Source organism: Chelonia mydas, chromosome 2 (assembly GCF_015237465.2).
Source record: "Chelonia mydas isolate rCheMyd1 chromosome 2, rCheMyd1.pri.v2, whole genome shotgun sequence".
Lineage (NCBI taxonomy): Eukaryota > Metazoa > Chordata > Testudines > Cheloniidae > Chelonia > Chelonia mydas.
This window is the reverse complement of record NC_057850.1, coordinates 34,241,582-34,257,873: the sequence shown is the minus strand read 5'-3', so window position 1 is coordinate 34,257,873 and position 16,292 is coordinate 34,241,582. Positions and strand designations below refer to the sequence as shown.

General features: G+C 41.8%; 1 protein-coding gene and 1 long non-coding RNA gene across 5 annotated transcripts in view; one reads left to right on the top strand and one right to left on the bottom strand.

Moving 5' to 3' along the window:
* The window catches only part of ZFPM2 (zinc finger protein, FOG family member 2), a 440,899-nt gene that overhangs the window by 212,157 nt on the left and 212,450 nt on the right, over positions 1-16,292 (top strand). The gene's annotated exons all lie outside the window — the stretch shown is intronic.
* LOC119565555 overlaps positions 1-16,292 on the bottom strand; it is a 38,164-nt gene that overhangs the window by 2,241 nt on the left and 19,631 nt on the right. The gene's annotated exons all lie outside the window — the stretch shown is intronic.

Below are 16,292 nucleotides of genomic sequence, written 5' to 3'. Positions count from 1 at the left end.
CACAAATTCAAGGAAGTTTCGTATTAGGGTAGATAATATAGGTTTTAGGACATATTTACTCATCTAACACTGCACAAAGATTAAAAATGTTCTCCACCCCATGGAATTATAGAGCTGGTTAATTTCAGATGAATTGAGATCCTTGCATCCAGTACTTTCATGAAGCTATATGGCGGACATAATCTAAAAAACCTTTAATGGTATGTTAGACACCACTCAGAGAATTGAGCTTTAACATCCCCACTACATTTGGTGGTACATACAACAGCAAAACCATATACTTTGGTCCAGAATTAGGGACACAAGAAATATCAGGATACTCAAATAAACATATCTCCTTAGTGGACCTTATACAATTAAAGTAGGATGAAAAAAATCACAACAATGGCCTTTCTCCTCCAGTCTTACAGCTAGCACTTTATGCACCTGTCAACCCCAGCTACCTCTTCATTCTCCATACAATTGATGAATTACTGAATACCAGGCTAGAACCAGCCATGCCAAAAAAAAAAAAAAAAGGGCCTGCAGCCTCATCCAGCCAGATCTCAGTGATTCCTGACTGGTCTGGGTGAGTTGTGAAATTGGCTAGCTTTATTAACAAATAACCTGGAAAAAACATGCAGGAGGAATTGAATTACTTTTTCAAATTGGGCATTCAGATAGCATGATAATATGGGCACATTAGAACTACAGAGAGAGGCCTTGGGTACATAGAGTTTTCTCATTGGGAGTCATGGGGATTTGCTGAAGAAATTAAAAAGGTACATTCTGCCATCACTCAGGATAATGCTGTACTTTTGTAATGCCTTTCTTCGAAGGGTCTCAGATTGCTTTACAAAGCCTTGCAAAACTGGTGAAACTCCTCATTACAGATAAGTAAACTGAGGTACAGAGGGCCAGATCCACCTAGGGACTTGGGCATTGCAATGCTGAGTGTTGCAGTGTCTAACTTTTGCGTCCTTTGCTTCCCAGTAGAAACCGCAGCCCCAGGTTTGGGTACTAGACTCTCTGTACAATGTATGGAGAGAGTTAGATGCCTAAGAATGAGTTCCACAAAAAACTGAGCGTGGTGAGCCGGGAGCCACCTAAACTAGCACGTAGGAAATGCCAGAGAGAGGAGTGTAGCTATTTTGTGTGAGCACATCAACCAGATTGGGCCCATACGGGCAAAATACATTGGGGAATGCCTCGTTTGAGGATCCCGCTGGGACTTATGCATGAAATAGCAATCTGAGTGCCTACGTTGAGATGGCTGTGCACTTGCTCTCTGGCAGAAACGTAGGCACCAAGGGAACTTTAACAGCGAAGATTTAGGCACCCACAGGCTTAGGTGGCAGCTGACCAGTGGTGCCTAAATGTTGGACGTAGGTGACTACACTCTTTTGCGAATCTCACCCACAGTGAATAACTAATTTACTTAGGGTCACACAGTGAGCTGAATTTTTCTCTTACTCATGTGAATAGTTTTGTTGGTTTGGCTGGGTTTATTTGTGTTATCAAGTTCATCCTATGCAGATAGCTGGCACAAGGCCTCTGTGCTAGTTAAGTGCTATGTAAGCCTCATAGTGTCATTTAAGTAGTGCATAGGCCTTGCGCCAGCCCTCTGCACAGGGGTGTATTTCACCCATAGTTAGATACCCTGCTTAATAAGTGCATGCGTCTTTCTGCACAACCATCAAAGTTTGATTTAAGGTGTAGCTGCATGTAGAGTGCACAGCAGTAGTCTAAATTGAGGTATTAAAGGCAAATATAAGGGTAATGCAATCTGTATCCAAAAGAAGCCATCACAATCTCCTTGCCAGGTGAGGGTGGGAAAAAGCTGTGTTGGCCACTGCTGGTACTTCATCATAGAAATTGTAGATAAGCACATAACTCATGAGTGCTGGAGCAGTGCGGAGCCATGTGTCTGTTTTGTCTGGCCATCCCCAGCAAGTGAAAATAAATGATTAATTTAAATTCTGGTGTTGTACATTATATTTATACTACATTCATCTCTATTTACAATAATTGTACTTTTCATATAAATTATGCTTATAATGGATGGAACTGTATACAGAATGCATACACTGGAGCATGGCATTCAATTTCCCTTTATCTTAGCCCCTCTCTCCACTGGGACCGATGGTAACTAGATTTTGTGCATGGCCATACTAAACTCTGATGCAGTTAGCTCCTTCTTTGGAATTTTTCTTTTTCCTTGGTACTGAGTCTCTTTCAGAAAGCTTTAGTACTTTATACAAATTAAAGAGGAAAAAAATATTGGAGCATCGGTTTCTCTGCTAAATTTATATTTTTGGTTGTCCAGTCATGTGTTCTGGGAGTTGGAAGTCAATATCAAAGCAGTATACTCACAGTTCTGAACATGCACATCTGTTTGTGAACAAATAAATTCATCTGTTCTGATACACAAATGAGAGATGAAAATAGATCCTTTTATCTCTAAGTGTAAGTACCGTAAACTGAGAAGACTCCATATATACACTGAGAGATGACCTCATTGCTCTGACTTTCAGTGCTAAATGGAATATTTTTCAGTACATTTTGATACATTTAAACATTCCAGAATGTTAATTATAAGTCTTTTTTAAAGTTTAACACTGATAAATTTCTATGTTAAGCTAAGAGTATTATGTGGCTTCCAAGCACCATGCTTACGATATGGCAGAGTATCTTGACACCAGACTTTTTTTTTTAAAGTAAGAAAAAATGAAAATGTGTCCTAGTGCAACAAACATTTATACATTACATATTACTTATAATAACATGTAAATAATATTTTACAGGTATGTAGTAAAAGAATAATAGCACATTTCATCCCAAAGGATTCCAAAGTTCTTAATGCAAGATTTGTGCATGTGAGGACAAAGTGTTTAACTTTCTTTGTGCGGGATTGTTTCTCTTTTGGAAAATGAAGCTGTGAGCCTGAGCTATGTGTGCTTAGTTTGTAAAACTGTGCATCATTTTATTAGTGTTTTACACAAAAAGCACCATACCAGTTGTTGTATTCTAGTTACATGAAGCAACTAACAAAACAAACAGGCATGGGGATGAAATGTCTTTCCATATATCGGAAGAGAATCTCCACACAAAGGGACACTTATCAGGGGCAGCTGCTCCTCTGCTGAGGAGAGGCGCAAACCCAAGAGTCCAGCAGCAGATGATCTTATCAAGAAAACCCTCTTCGGTAATATCATGAGCCTGCTCTCGCCAAGTCTGGCATTTCCATATCATGTGCATTTGTGTTGGAGAGAGGGGAGCAATGTTGCACAAACTACATGTAACTGGGATAAAGTACCTACTCTGCCCGCTGGGTCTGTACAGTGTCACAATATAATTGAGAAACTTCTTTGTCAGTTTGAAGTATCAATGTAAAAGTGGAGTTTACGTTAACCCTCACAAGAGAAATCACAGTGAGGAGTCTTTAACAACACAGGTTGCTGTTACTTCTAAATATTATCTTAAGCATTTCTACCCTCACTTTTGTTGTTTCTGTGCAGTTAGTAAACACACCCTTTGAACAGTGAGATTGACTTTCATCCCCCAGTCTATCTTATAGAATGATTAAATAAACCCCAGACTTTCTTTTTCTTCTTTGATAAGGTTTAGACTTCAACACTTGAAGATAGGCCCAGGATCTGATTCTGTTTTGATCCCCAGATCTGAGCACCTTTACCATTGGGATGATTCTCATGGCAGGCTGAACTAAAACCCTGGAACCATATACTCCTGAACTCTGGGATCATTCATCTCAGGATCAGGACTTTAAAACAGTGGTCCATTTCTATTTAAACTCTACATCTTAACTTAACCATCTGTCTCAAAGGCTGAAAAAGCCTAAAAGTGATATATAATCATTTAGCTGAATGGATTCCTCACTTCAGTCGTTCAGTTATGATTAGGGCCCTACCAAATTCACGGTCCATTTTGGTCAATTTCACGGTCATAGGATTTAAAAAATCGTAAATTTAATTATTTTAGCTATTTAAATCTGAAGTTTCACAGTGGTGTAATTGTAGGGGTCCTGACCCCAAAAGGAGTTATGGAGGGGTGTTGCAAGATTATTGCGGGGGGGTTGCAATATTGTTACCTTTACTTCTGCCCTGCTGCTGGCGGCAGTGCTGTCTTCAGAGTGGGCAGCTGGAGAGCAGCAGCTGCTGACTGGGAGCCCAGCTTTGAAGGCAGAGATGCTGCTGCATGCAGAGCTGGGCCCTCAGTCAGCAGGTGTCACTCTCCGGCTTCCCAGTTCTGAAGGCAGCAGCGCAGAAGTAATGGTGGCAATACCACAGCCCCCCTAAAATAGCCTTGTGGACCCCCCTGCAATTTCCTTTTGGGTCAGGACCCCTAATTTGAGAAACACCGTTCTCCCCCATGAAATCTGTCTGGTATAGGGTAAAAGCACACAAAAGACCAGGTTTCACAGTCTGTGACGCGTTTTCCATGGCCGTGAATTTGGTAGGGCCCCAGTTATGATGAATCTGTGTACCACGCATTGCATGTCTGTGTAATTGTCGTCATCAGAGGAGGATGCTTGACATACCTGGTGTCAGAATGTGACTAGCTCTTGCACAGGTGCCTCCTGTGCTGTGACCATCTACAGCTCTAGTCCCTGTTCTTTTCTGAGTGCAGCATCTGCTCCTTGCCAGTGCTCTCTGGGGTTGAAGACAGGCCAAAAGAGTCAGGGCCATGGTTCTAGTTCCTTTCCATGAGATTCATTAGAGCTTATTGGGTGCAGAAGGGAATACATACATGCTGTCCCCTTCTAAGAGGTGGTGCAAGGCATGTACTTATCCTGCGTCATGTTATGGCCAGATCTGTGAGGCTTTGTTCTTCCCTGAGGTACAGTGCCCCCAGGTTCATCCCTGGGGTGCACTGGCCTCAGCAAGGACACAATATGGCCAGTACTGTGGTACATGTGTCCTTTTTAAAAAAACATTGCATAACATTTTCAAAAGCACCATAGAGACATAGGAACCTAAGTGTCTTTGACTTTCCCATTGATTTTACCCATTATGAATAAAATTGGCAGAATGGTATGAAATGTACCCTAAGATAACTGCCATTCTCCCAGTTGCAATACTTTCAGTCTCTGTTCAGTAAGAGAGGTTTTACTGCTCGTAAACCATGTATCACATTATAAGTAATTGATTAAGAAAAAATAAATTGACTGTAATGACTTTGAAACAGCTGAACTGATCTTTGTTATTCATTAGGATTATCAGGTTTTCTTGGTATAAACATCTTCATTTGCTGTATGATTTTGGTTCTTTCCTTAGACTAGAATGTCTATGTTTCTTACTTTTCCTTCTTTGAGTGGATTTCTCAAAACTGAACAAAACTGTCCAAATGAAGAAAATATTCCCTTTACAGCGATAAAAGAGGCTGCTGCACTCAAGTGGTTGATCAAACTCTAGCCAGCAATTTTCATAATTTCAGCAGTTCCTCTTCCTTTCTGATTTTGACAGCTAAGAAGTGCTTTTGAAATGGTTCGGATCCAGCCCTAAAATTGATTGTATTGACACAGCTGATGGATGATTATTAATATATGGTGTAGCAGTATCTATGTCAACTTCTCTGCTGTTTGGAGTCTTTGAAGTGAGATATGAAACAAAAGCCCTGAGAATTTGTAGTAATTTTAAAATTGACATGGAATTTTCACCAGAGTAGGGGCATGCTCTGAGCTGCATTAATATTTGCAGCTGGAGATGCTTTGCTTTATTTTCCCTCTTTCAAAACTGTTATGTTGCTGGTGCAACATGGTTGTCATGTTTCACCCCAGAGGTGGCTGCATCTCAGTGGTGACCAAGTAAACTCACTTTTTTGTGTGAGTGTAGACAGTTTTGAGATTATCTGAATCTGAAGTATGCTATAAATGTAAAGTTTTTATTTCCTTCACTTATATTGATTTTATTGTATATCAACAAGTGTAAAGTAGTTATATTTTTCAAATATAGTAGAAATCTGAATTTCTGAAGGTTTCAGAGATGTAAAACTTTCAGAAAAATTATAATTTCAGATATATGCCTTAAGTAAACTATTGTTGGAGGTCATAACCTAGGTACACTTCGCCAAGAATTTGGTTTAATCAGAGTTCAGCTAAGATGCTAGGCAGGGAAATATTTGTATATTTGGTGGCTTAGTTTAGGGTAATTAAAACAGCTTACACATATTTTGACTAATACGTTAATTCGTGGGCAGTAAGAATAGTTAAGTATGTTCCTATATGGATGGCCAAACAGACAGACAAGCACACATTTATTTTGCATACATATGTATATATGCATTCCCTCACTCCCATACTTCTTAAACACTGTCTTCCCTTACTCAGGCTCTTTCTTCCTGCCCCTTCTACTCCCTACGCGTTCCCCCTTCATAAATGCAGCTCACTCTTTCTGTCCCCCAATCTCCTTGTTTTCCAGGGGCTCCCTTTCACCCCTCACCAAGCCCAGTTTCTCTCCCCTCATTTACACCTTCACCAGGCACCCTCTCTCTCTCCTGATTCTATCCATCTCCTTTTTCTCCCCTTCTATGCTTTCCGCAACACACTTCCTAGGCTCTCTCTACCTGTTTTTTTCCCTACCCGCTCCCTGACATGTTCTTTCACTCCCTTTGCTTCCTGGGGCTCATATTGTGGAGGATGAGAGCCTCTTACAGAATAGGGGAAGGAAGTACATGAGCAAATATGCTTCCCCCTCCTCCTGCAGGAGCTATGTGAGTGAGAGAGAGAATGGATGTGGCCATGATGGTACTAAAGGCAGATAAGCAGCAGCAAGAGTATATGTATTATGGAAAAAAGAGAACAGGAGTACTTGTGGCACCTTAGAGATGAACAAATTTATTTGAGCATAAGCTTTCGTGGGCTACAGCCCACTTCATCAGATGCATAGAATGGAACATATAGTAAGAAGATATATATATACATATAGAGAACATGAAAAGGTGGAAGTTGCCATACCAACTCTAAGAGGCTAATTAATTAAGATGAGCTATTATCAGCAGGAGAAAAAAACTTTTGTAGTGATAATCAAGATGGCCCATTTCAGACAGTTGACAAGAAGGTGTGAGGATACTTTACATGGGGAAATAGAAGCACTTTCATTGTTTTCTCCCTAACCATTAGGTCAGCAGGATTGTGGGGGCATCACCAGGGTGAAGGAAAGTTGTCAGGGTTAATAGGTATGTAATATACTAGTAGTTGTCAGTGTACTTTTCTTAGGAATGTAACTTCAGTTTGTTTTTTAAAAAGGATCAATCGTGATTTAGCCTGGTTCTGTTTGAACCCTAGTGTGACCCTTCCTCATGTGTATGTAAGACCGTTTCTAATGTGACAGCCACAGCAGCTGTACATATCCCACAGTAGATTTTGTAGTGCTGTGAAATAGATCCAACTGTAACACCTGCCAAGTCACCTGTTTCCAGAGCTAATACACTTCAGAATGGAATACGGTGCTATCAGTTATGGAGAAGTGTGAGCTAACTTTCATACTTAAACTGAATTAAGTAACAATATATTTAGTACTTGACAGACAAACACTGTAACAGACAATTGGGCATTTTCATATCATATCTCTATTAATAACCTTATCAACTGATGTTCTTCAGCATTAGTTATGGTAACTTCCAGTCGGTATGGCAAACGGGCGTATTATGCATTCATCAAGGAGTGCTGTGACTGAGCATGCTTTAGGTTACCAGTACATAGATTTCCAGTTACTTGTTTTAGGGTTTTCAGCTACTGAATGAATCCTGTGAAAAGGGAATGTTTCTATTTTGCCACCTCCATTATGTTATCTTTTCCGGTGCAATTACAAGCTAATTCAAAGCTCTTTGTGTTAGGCTAATAGCTTCTGATTCACTGCTGTCACCCAGTACCTCTTCATGCACTTTTAATACTGTCTTCCAGTGTCCCTGGCACTTACCTATGGAGAATGTTTTTCTCTGAGTAGAGGGTCTGATCATAGCCAATCATTAATGGAACATCAAAAAGATCCCATATGTTAAAGTTACATATGGCCTAGATCACAATTATCAAAAGTCGTGGGTTTTTTTTTTTTTTTTTTTGCTTTCTTATCCACACAATAAATGTAGTTGTCAGCAGGATAAGTTCACGCATCGGATAAGGTCACAATTTCATTTAGTGACAACTTCCAACAGTGTGAACTTACAAGGTTCGATTTATTAAAGAGTCAGAAAGGATAAGATCACTGCATGGCTAGCCTGATTTATCAGGTTTTGACTGGAGTACTAGAATAGAGAACGTTGTATTTCAAGTTTATGTTCAAAACTGTAGTTTAGTGTGTGTTGTGTCTCAGAGACTTGAGAACTGATAGTGGAGAATTTAGAAGAGGCATCCCAATAAGGTACTTTAAGTCCATCAGGCAAGTGCATGATCGTTTTATATGCTGAGCTCTACCTTGTTTTGAGAGGAATTGCAACAGCATAAATGGGACACCATGTCTTTTATGTAAATACACAAATCATTGTGTTCTTCTTCGAGTGCTTGCTCATGTTGATTCCAATTAGGTGTGTGTACGCCGCGTGCACAGTCGTTGGCAGGTTTCTCCCCTAGCAGCACCCATTGGGTCAGCTGTGGAGCCCCCTGGAGCGGTGCCCTAATGGCAGTGAATAATAGCTCCCTGCCAACCCACTGCCTCTTCAGTTCCTTCTTACCACCAGTGATGGTCGTTGGAACTGTGGTCGCTTGCCTTCACAAGTGTTTCCCCTAGTTTTCATAGTTTCAATGACAGACATAATGCAAAGCTTCAAGCGGTACCCGCCTCCACAGCAAGGGGTTGCTTGAAGCTCCTCGGCCACATGGAGGAAAGTACATACATGGAACAACACGTGAAGCTGAAGCTCAGCCCTCTCCAAACTTGGCTAGCGTCAGCCTATAGGCCAGGGCGTGACAGTCTGGACAAGATGGTCACCCTCCCAGTGGCAGTTCTCGAGTCTCTTCATTGGTCGCTCAACCCACAGGAGGTGTGTGAGGGAGTCCACTTTGACAAGCCCCAGCCCTCTCTGTCCCTGGTGACAGATGTGTCAGCGTTGGAATGGGGCGCTCACCTGAGGAAACTCCAGACGCAGTGTCTGTGGTCGCAAGATGAGCTCTCACTCCACATCAGCGACGAGGAGCTGAGAGCGGTCCGACTGGCATGCCAAACCTTCCAGGCCCATTTGCAAGGGAATTGTGTGGGGGTCATGATGGACAACACAACTTTGATGTTTTATATAAACAAGACAGGTGGGGCTCATTCCTCTCCCCTATGTTGGGAAGCCCTCAAGCTGTGGGACTTCCTCATAGCCCACTCTATTCACCTGGAAGCCCTCTCCAAGCTTGGCTAGCGTCAGCCTATAGGCCAGGGCGTGACAGTCTGGACAAGATGGTCACCCTCCCAGTGGCAGTTCTTGAGTCTCTTCATTGGTGGCTCAACCTACAGGAGGTGTGTGAGGGAGTCCACTTTGACAAGCCCCAGCCCTCTCTGTCCCTGGTGACAGATGTGTCAGCGTTGGAATGGGGTGCTCACCTGAGGAAACTCCAGACGCAGTGTCTGTGGTCGCAAGATGAGCTCTCACTCCACATCAGCGACGAGGAGCTGAGAGCGGTCCGACTGGCATGCCAAACCTTCCAGGCCCATTTGCAAGGGAATTGTGTGGGGGTCATGACGGACAACACAACTTTGATGTTTTATATAAACGAGACAGGTGGGGCTCATTCCTCTCCCCTATGTTGGGAAGCCCTCAAGCTGTGGGACTTCCTCATAGCCCACTCTATTCACCTGGAAGCATCTTACCACACAGGTTCTCAGAAGGAGCTGGCAGACTACCTCAGCAGATCCTTCCACAGTCACGAGTGGTTTGTCTGCCTCGACATAGTGCGCAACATTTTCTAAAGGTGGGGAGTTCTTCAAATCGACCTGTTCGCCACGAAGAGCAACAGAAAATGCCCTTGGTTCTGTTCCTTCTGGAATCAGAGTCTGGGCTCTCTTGTGGACGCGTTCTTCCTCTCCTGGATGGACCATCTATTGTACGCATTCCCACCATTTCTACTCGTCCACAAGGTTCTGCTCAAGATCCTCAGGGACAAGGCGGCCTCGCCAGCACTGGTATACCATACTCCTGGAACTGTCGATGGATGCTCCAATCTCATTGCCCCTGCTTCCGGACCTGATTACCCAAGACCACAGTTGCTTTCATCATCCTGATCTCGAGTCTCTCTACCTCACCACTTGTAAGTTTCATGACTAAACCCAATGGAGCTCATGTGCTCCGAGCCCGTTAGGGATGTCCTACGTGGTAGCAGGAAACTATCCACCAGGGCCACCTACCTGCCCAAGCGGACAAGATTTGCAATTAGGTGTTCTCAGGTTCGCGCTCCCCCGACGCAGGCACGCATACCACTCATCTTAGACTACCTACTACACCTAAAACAGAGGGCCTCTTGACATCAACACTCAAGGTCCACCTGGCAGCCATATCAGCCTTCCACCCGGGAGCAGCCGTATGTTCAGTCTTCGCCAACCTGATGGTCAGTTGTTTCCTGAAAGGTGTGGACAGGCAGGTTAGGCAACCAATCCCGGTGTGGGATCTCAACCTGGTCCTGTCAAGACTATTGGGGCCCCCATTTGAACCCCTGGTGACTTGTTTATTGCTCTACCTATCATGGAAGGTGGCCTTCCTAGTCGCCATTATGTCACCAAGGAGAGCATCGGAGCTTAAAGCTCTAACCTCCGATCCTCCTTATACCGTTTTTTATAAGAACAAGGTGCAACTCAGGCCTCATCCAGCCTTTCTCCAAAAAGTTGAGTCCCAATTCCACGCTGGTCAGGACATTTTCCTATTGGTCTTTTATCCTAAATCTCACATGGATAGCTGAGAACAAAAGCTACATTCCTTGGATGTTCGACAAGCACTGGCCTTTTACATTGAACGCACAGAATCATTCCGTAAATCGAATCAGTTGTTCATGGCAGTTGTGGATAGAATGAAGGGCCTCCCGGTCTCATCACAGCGAATTTCATCATGGATTACATCCTGTATCTGGGCATGCTACGATCTGGCAAAGGTTCCTGCACTAATGGCACATTCCACAAGAGAGCAGGCCTCCTTGGCAGTGTTCCTGGCCCAGGTCCTGATCCAGGAGATCTGCAGGGTGGCGACATGGTCACACTTTCACCTCTCATTATGCTATCAGCCAGCACACCAGAGATGATGCAGCATTTGGCAGAGTGGTGCTCCAGTCAGTGATTCCATGAACTCTGACCCCACCTCCTATTTAGGGTTTGGGAGTCACCTAATTGGAATCAACATGAGCAAGCACTCGAAAAAAAAAACAGTTACTCACATTCTTGTAACTGTTGTTCTTTGAGACGTGTTGCTAATGTCCATTCCAAGACCCACCCACCTTCCCCTCTGTCGGAGTAGCTAGCAAGAAGGAACTGAAGAGGCGGCGGGTCGGCAAGGACCTATATTCACTGCCATGAGGGCGCCACTCCAGGGGGCTCCACAGCCGAACCCACGGGTGCTGCTAGGGGAAAAACCTTCCGAAGACTGTGCACGCAGCATGCACTCACCTAATTGGAATGGACATGAGCAACACATCTCTAACAGGAGAGGTGTAACAACAGTTATGAGAAGGTGAGTAACCATTTTTTTACAGTATTCAGAGGTGTGCACAGTAGCTTAGCTTCATTTTTGTAGTGGAGAGAATCACCAGTTAAATGTCCCACTCAAACCATTACTGTATGTAACCAGGCAGGCAGCTATCCAATAGTTAAATTGTAGATCAGTAAAAGGTACTGTGTGCCATACTTCAGGCACCTTTGCTGGCCTTGTCAGAGGTTGAGGATTTCAACAACCTTTGAGAGCTTTTTGAACTCAGTGTGACTTTACCGCTATCCATATTTGATTCCACAATATACAGTTTCTCAGACATGAAGAAATATACCCATATAGGGCAAGAGCCTTAGCCGGTGGAAATTGGCAGAGCTCCAGTAGAGTCAGTGAACGAACATCCATTTACACCAGAGGAAGATCTGGCCCATACACTTTTGCTAAATGGGCTCCTGTTATAAGGCTATTCCTAATAAAAGGTTATTGCCATTAGGTTGCCAAGTACTTTCCTGCAATTTTTTCAATATTTAAAATATATAGATGGAGGCAAAATTATTTATGAGTAGAGTAACTGTGCCAAACAGGTGCTGCCTGTCATTCACCTTCTGCTGTGTGCACCTTTGTTTCTTACTCTAGAATGTGGGCAGATGGATGAAAGTTAGTGGTTACCATGTCCAGAAAATACCATTTATTGTACTATTTTTGCTGTACTTAGATTCCTCTGATATTTGAAACCATGGTCAAATCCTGTAAAGGACCAATAACTGCTACTGGGTACTACTGTTATACAAAACACTACATGTTTTCTGAAGTTATAAAAAAGTGGGTTATGATTTATTGAAAAGCATAGAACATGTTCCCTTAATTACTAGGGATTTATGGGCATCCCTTACAATATCTACAAATAGGAAAGAATTTCCTACAGTGGAGTCCTTTAATTCTGTCCCAAGATCCACCAAGGTGGCCTGATATCTTAAAAGCCATGGGATGTTTTGTAGCTGTACTAGTGAGTCATGACTTGGGGCTTCTTTTACAGTGCAGCTATCATAAGTCTTTGAGTAATCACAGGCTTTAAAAGTATACTATATCAACAAGATAAGAGAAACAGCCCACAGCACTAACAACATTATCTTTTACCAAAATTGATTAGCCCATACAATGTGTTTCAAATATTTTGTATAAACTTACTCAGCAAGCTGGAAATAAGGATGTTCTTGAAGAACAAGCTGCAAAAAGTAAGTTGCTGTACAGCAAAGGAAAGTGAAATAACTATCACGAAAACTGAAATGTCCATTAATTCCAGTTTGTACCTAATTTACAAATCTTAAAGGCAGGACATCTATTTGCCCATGTTTCTTAGTGGCCCCTTAGTTATGCTCTCTACTGTACTTCTCAATAGGACAGTTAGCAGGTCTGGGGATGCATTGCTGAATGAATACAGCAAAATATAACTAAGAGTCTGATGTTAAAATTTGGCATACTAGTCATGATGCATTCAAATACTATATTCGTGACCTCTGTGTATGAATTGTGCTTGTTATCACTTGTTATTAAGTGTAAATATATACATTAGTTCCATGTCAAAGTTGTCCAGTAAAGATTACAAATAGGCAGAAATTGTAAACAGCACATTGTGCATAGAATTTTCCACTCCCTTTGGGCTGAAGTGCACAATCAGAGAGCTTTTACTGGTTGTTGGCCCTCAGCTTTTCCCCTTTTCCCCTTGGTGGCTGTGTGGGGAAGGAACTTCCTTAAGGAAAGGCAGTGCCCGTCAAGCTCTTATACCACTGTGCCCAGGATTCCTACTCCTGCCTGGTAATCACGCAATAGAGTAACCAGTTCTTCTTTTCCCTTCTCTGCAATGTGGTAGAGTGGTCAGCTGGGGAGATTCTGAGTAACCGAAGTCAGGGAAGGGGCAGCAGCTTCTCAGAGCACTATGCCCCCTACCTCCATCTTGTATTGTCAGGACTGACCCAAACTCTTCAGTTAGAGTAAGGCTTAGGGGACTCCTTTTCAATTCATATTCAAATGCAGATTTTCTTCTTAACATAGTCTCCTCTGAGATTCACAGAGTGGCCGCTGGGCCATAACTCTGAGGTCACTTGCTTAGATCTAAGGGGAACATGCCATAAACAAGCAAGACAGAAACTACAGAAGAGCCATTGATCTTTCATCTCACAAGTTTGATCCCCTCCTTGCCACAGTTTTGGTATCTTCCACTCTACACAGAAATTCAAATTTATAGAAGATTGTAAAATGCAATGAAAATGTCAGACACCCTAAAACTCTGATTTCCCCCCCATCCTCAATGTTTAGGGGAGACTGGAGGAGGATTTCTAATAGTGATATTTATTATCTTTCTCCTACAAACTGAGGTGCCAACCTCTGGCCCTTTCTGCTAAGCAGAGGAACATATGTAATGTCACAAATGGGATAAGGACACAGGTTCTGGTACAAAATCTTAATAAATGTATATCAGACTTGCTCAGAGGTGATTTTGAAGTCAATACTTGTTAAATTTCATTTTTCCCTAAGTCAAGCAAAGGTCCTGAGTGAGAAGAAAAACTGTGCCAAGGATCAAACTTTATTTGTTTTTGTTTCATCCTTGTTCAAAGAAAGTATGGTTTGTTTACAATGGGATAAAATGTAACACTCCCCCCCCCCCACACACATACTGATCTGTAACTTTAAAATGGCTGCTGAAACAAATGTAGCTTCAGGTAAATCTAAGCATGGAAAATTTCAGCCCACAAGGTGTCTTGTTCTGAAAAGATATGAACGTGGGAAATGAGGGGGATATAATACACTGTGTTTCACGGCCTTCACTACAGTAGTTGCTACTAGGCATCTATTATAATAACCCTAGAAGAGCATATTTTAAAACAGCTTGGACATGATTCACCACTGAGCTACCCAAACGGGAGTGACACTGATATAAAACTGCAATGCAATGATGAAATCCATGGTTTGCACCAAAACACACATTTAGGCTTAACAGAGCAAAGGAGAATAAAAGAGGGGGAAAGCACATGGTAACCTATTCGGTAGCCGACGTGGAAGAAAAAAACATCCATTATTTTGGAAAGTGATTACTGGTTCTTTTATGCCTGTTTCCTTCCTAAACATCTTTTAAGATACACAGTTAATATTAGGACTCTTACTTATTTAAATAAAAGAAAGCATAAACGTGTGCACTTTAAAACTTTTCTCGGTGTTTGGGTATCATTGGATGATCTGCCCTAAATTTGTCGTTCTTAATCCATTAAAAGACAGGCCTGTTGTAAATCCACAGGTACAGATAAGGAGTCACTGTTTGACTGAATCTGAACCCTTTTCAGATGAAAAATGTCAGTGGCAGAAAGGGAGGCTGAATTATTTTTTAAAAGGGTTTTCAAAGATTCTCATGATTCCTCTGGTATCAGTTAAATGTGACATGTCCATAGACCTGGCTTTTTTTAGTGTGTAAAAAGCAAGCAAATGCTCCTGGTTTCATCTTTATGTAGAAAATGCTACAGTGTGTGTATGTTCAACATGTTGACCTGCAGTTCCAAAAAGCCCCCCATCTCTAATTATCTTACAGAGATTATTTAAAAGTTAATTTCATTTCTCTCAGTATTCCTATAGAAATTTTAAAAAATGTATGTTGGATATAATTGCTACATAATTAACCTTTCCAATTTATATATCACCTTTGCAAATGTCTGAAGCTGTCATTATAAAGAATACTTATTCTCATATTTATAAACTGGTGTGAACCAATATAGCTGTGCCAGTTTACATGAAGGGTATGGACCACAATGTTTCATGGAGTATTTTTGCAATCTGCAGTACTCACTACTGAAATACAGATATCTTGCCTGGAAACAGAGCCCAGAACCAATTCTGCTCCTTGGAAAACGGTCGGGGTTTATTCCCATGAACAAGGAAAACCTTCTCCACAGTCTGGATGTATCATAAAGCCAAATATTCGTATGAGTGACTAGTATGGGAGATGTGTTGAAAGCTTGTGGGATTGCTTGCCAGCAAGGGAGAGATTCTCATTCCCCTCATTCCCACCCCCACAAGGTCAATTTTGCAACCATCACCAGCCCTAAATCCAGGATAGGCATCCAGTTTAGTAATTGAGTAGGCAGAATCTCTGGTCTTTGTGAAAAATCACAGTTGTGATTCATATAATACTACCTGCAGTTGATGGGAAGGATTATGTTGATGTGGAAGACAAGAATTATTGTCACAGCTGATCAATATATAAAGGGAAGAATAGGACATACCATAAAGGGGAAGCGAGGTGAAATTCTGGCCCCATTGAAGTCAGTGTGAGTTTTGCCATTGACTTCAATATGGAAATGATTTCATCCAGAATAGCTAACTTCATAGAGGCCGGAGCTCAGATGGGCAACAGTATGTTGAAAAATGTATTTGTCAAAAATGGGATTTTGTATGAAACAATTTTTTTGGCAAAATTGTTTTAAGAAATGTTTTTGTATCTTGTAAAAATGTAAAAGGGAAATTTTTCAGAAAAAACCTTGCAATTTTTCAGCATTTTTTATATTTTTTGTTTTAAAATTCTGGAAAAGTGCCCCCTTTTCCCCCTCCCCCTTTTTCTGCTCCTTTTTTTCCACTAGAACAGTGAGAGGGGAAGTTAAACAGTGAAATAAAGAAATACTTTTGTTTAGTTTTGAAAG